A 6,000-nucleotide genomic window follows, 5' to 3' on the forward strand; every position below is an offset into this window, starting at 1 on the left:
CCTACTGAGGAAATGGTACGGGAGGTTCTGTGTTCTCTGGGGATTGTGTTGGATTATGGCCTTAGTGCATCCAGGCAGCAGCTGAACATCTGGCATTAAAAGGGTGACAGTTACGTCTTGTTCAGGTTTCACTGGACTCAGAAGTTTCCAATCTCATTGACATAAAAAATTTGCAGCAACAATGGTACATTGTCTACAGAGGCTTTACCAGTTTTCAAATCATTCTTGTGATCTTCTTATGAGTACAAAATGCCATTAACCCAGATAATCAGAGCAAATAGGCAGGTGAAGTTCCCGTGTGAGTTCCATTGACTTCACCAGTAGAGTTGGATGGTAAACAAATTTCCCTGTCTCCATACCATCTTGGAAAAGGTTTGTGAAGTGTGGTCAGGTAGATGTAATCACATAACTTTGCTGTAGAGCTCCACCTTTTACTTTACATTGATATAATATTGTCATATCAGGGCACTGAAGCGAGATGTATTCAGTCCCCCCATAACAACTGCATGCAGGAAATGGCTGTTTGTCACACTGCAAGTCCCACAGTGATATGGGCACCAATTGGAGGATAGAAGCTACTCTACTGACATCATCACAGCAGCTAGCAGCCACCTGACGACTAATCAAATCCTGTTTGTTCCACTGCTGCTGGCTCCCAGTCATTGCCAACTGACAACATCATTGAGAACGAGCAAAGGCTTATTTTTAATAACATACATAATTGAAATTTGCATGTCTGAAGGTGCCGTCACTTCCATGCAGACTGTTGGGTGTTGGCCCAACCCAACAGATAAATGGAAAGTTCTTGACCTTTGGATCCAATTTGAATCATTTATACATAATGTAAGCTTTCATGTGGGTAACCTCTTGTGGTTAATGTAATAAAAATGGTATGTGTCTCCTGGTATGTGTTTAATGATGCTTCTTTTTGGGTTCAGTTGGAGTTTCCTCAGAGGTCTTTGTGCATTTTATTTTTTATTTTGTTTTGTTTTTCAGCACCTAAGTTAATTCCACATTGTGAGGCAGGACCCGAGTTTTCAAAGAGCAGGACATTCCAGGTAGCTCATGCTACTGTTTGCAGCCACTGCTGTGGTTGATGGAAGTTGCCAGGTAACCTGACATGGGAGATTCCTGTCTCAAACCTTACCTCATTTTTTGACAGTTGACCTTAAGTAAACCCTGTTTCTGATTCTGCCTGTTAATGGATATTTTATGGTCATGGGTATTAAAATAAACAGGTCCAATGCCTTGCTAAAGTATTTAGACCCTTGAACGATTCTCATATTTTGCCAAATTACAAATAATGTACTGAAATATCATTATGTGTGGTATTTATTTAAAAACACTGAAACTCAAAATGAATTATTTTAAGATGACATTGGTTTAATATTACAAAATACTTTTCAGAAAAATGAAAAAAAAAAAGACACTTTTTGCATAAGTGTTCAACCCCTGTGCTCTGGACGCAAGGCGCTGCATGTTTTTTTTTTTTTTTTTCTCTCTCAACGGTAGAGTGAGAGGTCATCACCAACTGTGCTCTATGATGTGAAGATGAAATGATACAATCATGCAACCTCTGTGTGTGCTGGGATAATCTGTCACCCTGCTCAATGGGAGCACAGTCTGCCCGAGGGTGGAGATGTCTAAAGGGTCATAACGGCATCTCATGTGCATTGATTTATATCCAACAGTCATACGATGCTCATTAGACAGATCCCTCAGCCCCATGCTGCAACATCTGCCAGATGCTCCTTTACACAGCACAAGTCTTGCTATCATCTTTTAAAGCAGTCAAATCAATTTGGGGTCTGGGTCTAAAAGTAGCCATTGGTTCAGTTATGTGTTGGTATCAGTGTGTTTACCTTCTGTTCTATAGTCCAGGCTAAAGTTGTGCCTAATGAAAGCAATGAAGAGACAAAGCAAAAAGTAATCAGTTTGATTTTGCCTGTGTCACCTGACAGCCTAGGAGGACTAAGACTATTTTGACGATTTATGCAAGATCTCTATAGACAGGATTTGCCTATTAATCCCTCAGTATGAGAACCAGATCACTTACCCCAACCATTATCTGCACTTGATTCTTGCATAACTGTGGCACTGAACCAATGTAAATGAAAACTTCTTAACAGTAACAGAACTGAAATCTATGTAGCAGGCACATTTTTATAAATGTTTGATTAACATGCAAAGTGGCACGTGTCATCACATCACTAGATTGTTGCAAATCCTGTCCCACTGGTCTACAAGCATTTACATTGGAAGGTGGTGTCAAATAAGCAGGTTCTCTTACATTTCCTGTCTGTCATATTGTCGGGCTTCTTCCCAGTTGCCATGTTGTATTTTTTGATATCTCAGATACCAGGAAACGGAGCTTCTCCGAGCTGGGGGTCATCAGCATACAGGCCTATTGCCATCCACTTCCTGCTGAGGTTGCCTTCAGCTGCTTGGTGTTTCTATCAGACAAGATGGCTGGCCTACTTAAGTAATGCTCCCCCTAGTCTAATGCACGCAGAGTGGAAAGGAAGCTTGGAAATATGGCTCGACAAAGACATCGAGGGGCTTATGAATTAATCGCCCCTCACCCAGGTGTTTTCAAGCTGTTCAGACCAGATTGCATTTCTGAGGGATGTCATAATTCTGTAAACAGCTGTAAGCTGTGAACATTTTTACAGATGATGAGGTGCAAGGGGAAATGTTGATCTTGGATGGGTGGCAGGCAATATGGCCTCTCAACTCAACTCCATTACAAGTTGTGCACCACACGTGCACGCACACGTATGTGTCCAATCTAAACTGATAACCCAGGAATAATCACCCCTGCTTTTAGGTGACCGTGGGTATGCACCAAATGCTGTAATGCTGGGCAGTTGGTGAGCACCCCCTTGGCTCGGATATGTGCTGGTCTATTTGACTGGGTTGCAGATGAGCTTTTCATTCTGTTCCATGTCTTCTTTCATTTAAATTCTTCACATTCAGTCACTGATGTAAATCTGTTCCAAACAGAAAGGTAAATTTTCAGGAATCCAGCCCTTGGACTGTGTGTGTTTGTGTGCGCAGTACAACTGCTCCCACTTTATGTACACAGGTTTCTGTGTCTGTGTGAGAAAGTCAGTTTCCTGTAGGTAGTAACGCACATAACAACACAGCCATAACTACCCAGAGTTCCATGAGAATTCTGCCTCTGAGATCTGTGCTGGGCGTGCTCATTGTTTGAAGAGAATACCTGAGTGTGGAGCATTTTATTTTGGAGTGCCGTTTTAGTAGAACCTGCCTCTTACCATGGTCTTCTGTGTTTGTGCAATGCTGTACCACACCATGGTGGAACTTCTGCCATCCCTTCCGACTACCACCTGTAAGCTGCTTTTTTAAGGTGGCCCATCTGCACCACCTGACCCCCTTCTACTCTCACCCATTGGCCACTTTGACACAGTAAATCTGATGAAGTAATCTGATGAATTGGTTGACAACATCTCTACAAGGCTATGGTTGTGTGATGAAATACATGGTGATGTTTAACATTGGTTGATTGGTTGGGGATTACTTGCCCTAGACATGGAGCAGCCATTGGGCTAGGCCAAGCTGAGCAGGCCCATTTTAGATACCACATTCAGATGAGTTGTGTGCTATTTCACAGCTGAAAATTAGAAATCTCTGACAGGGAAGCAACCGCCCCAGTCCTCAGCTGCTCTGTTGTTTCAAATTAAATTGTGTGGAAATGTACCAGCTCAGTTTCACTAATAATTACTGTCAAATCTGGTATGCAAGTCTGTCATAGATGGCCTGTCATAGATGGTGTGACAAACACTATCATGTTTCTTTTGTGTCTTCATGATTTTGTTGCCTCAAGAATGGAGGAGAGGATTACGTAGGAGTCCATTTTATTAACCTGGGACTTATATGATGCAACAGGGCCCTCCTGTTGGAGTTGTCTGATATTGCACCATTCTATCTTCAAGAATTCACTCATGTATTCCAGCACACAGTATGCCTCTCTATAAACAAGTAATCACCATTTGCTCCCATATACTAAAAGCAGATATACAGGAGTAACATTTTAGTGTGGACTGCCAAATTTTGAATTTAATGAGTTTTCTGATTATTAGGCAGCCATGGCAATTATTAGCCATGGCTGACTATGAATAATTGGCTATGACTTCTTTCTGTGGAAGTATTAGAGTCAGGACTGATGTGTCTAGTTTTTGACATCAGGTGGATGTGGTAGATCTCACCACCTATGGACATGGCTATGAGCTACACCAGAGAGACAGTGGTGTTCTTGCCTTAACAAGCTCCTCATTCACCACTTAAGTCTATGTGTATTTTTTGCCTTTCTGTCTTTCTTCTTTGACAGCTCATACCAGGCGCAGACTGGCCATCAGGAAGTCTGGGAATTTTCCCGGTGGGCCGGTCTTGTGAGGGCCGGTCTTTTTTTCCCAACCCCAGCATTATATAGCCTATATACAGATATTCATTAGGTCATCTTAGCTTCAGCGACACAGCTGGTGCAATCCGTAATAGCAGTAATAGCAGTTGTCATCACAACTGAAAGTATCTAGCACTCATTAAAAGTATCTAGCACTTGTTGCCGAAACACGGATAGAAAATCCGCAGCGGGCAGTGCAGAGAAGGTGCGCCAAAAAAAATAAAAAAGCTTTACTGGCTGACACCCTAAAATGTGCTAAGATAACGGTACCATATCCAACATCAAAGAGGAGTGAGCAGGGAGCAGGTGCTTTGTCATGCTATGTGCTGTGAACTAGCTAAATGAACTAGAAAATGTTTTTGTTAACCTTGGGGGTTCAATGTTAGAGTCCCGCCGCAGGTTTGACCACTTCCAAGGTTTAACTAGTCAGACTCAGTGCACAAACGTTTAGAGAAGTTTACGCTAAATTTCTCTAAAGTGTTTTAAAAAATGGTCATCAGCTTCGACTGTAAATGGGTAAAATAAACATGTAAATTTGATAGACTAGACTACTCATCAAGTCTTTTTCACATTATAGCCTGTAAGGCATATAATATTTGATAGCCAGCCCAGCAATAAGAATGATTTGTTAAATACTTACTCTACAATGTAAACAGTTTACACATTTTACATAAACATGCACTCTACTCTTCAGAAAGGAAATCACAAACAAAAATCATTGTGAATATAATATGCTTTGTGTGATATTTTGTAAATATAGTGTTCTTTATTTGAATTTAGTTTGCTGTGAATATAGTGTGCTTTGTGTGAATATGTAGTGTGTGATTCACTATATTCACACTGTGTGAATATAGTGTGCTGCTGTGGATAGAGTCTGCTGGTTCTAATTTAGTTCTGTGTTTTTCCAATATGACATTAAGTTGGCTTGATATATGGCTATTAAGTCAAATTAGGTGTCAGGTGATCATTACATTAATTCAGCTTTGAATTTTTGCTTTCTGTACTCACAAACATGGGGAGGAAAACCTTGGAAAATTAGTTTCATCATTTTACATATTAGCCTAACACAAATTAACAGAGAATGATGATGTCACTGTAGCGCGCCGAGTGCCGGTCATGGAGTAACCCACCTAACTTATCTCTCAAACTATCTATCTTGAATTAATATTAGCGGACGGACTATAATTATAATACAACAAAACTGGATTCAAATTCAACTGCAACAATATCGGATTTAACGTTTGACAACAACAAATCTTTCTTTGGATCATATCTTAACTTTCCAAATACTGTAGAAACTAACGGAGACATGAGCTCCCCGACTAAAACAAACACTGCTAGAGCACTCTGTAGCACACCAGAGCCGGGTGAGTCAACCACTCTTAGCAAAGCCGCAAGAGTAGAAAGCCATCTACCGGCTGTAAAAAAGAAGCGTCTTTATAGTCAAGAACCATTAGAATCCCTGGAGCTAACTGACACCGAACATAGCATTGTGTTGCTAATAGACGAAAAACTTGCTTGACACACTCCTAACCGAAGTTGCCGAGCTGAAAAACATGGTTATGATATCTAAAGTG

Source organism: Megalops cyprinoides, chromosome 13 (genome assembly GCF_013368585.1).
Source record: "Megalops cyprinoides isolate fMegCyp1 chromosome 13, fMegCyp1.pri, whole genome shotgun sequence".
Taxonomy (NCBI): domain Eukaryota; kingdom Metazoa; phylum Chordata; class Actinopteri; order Elopiformes; family Megalopidae; genus Megalops; species Megalops cyprinoides.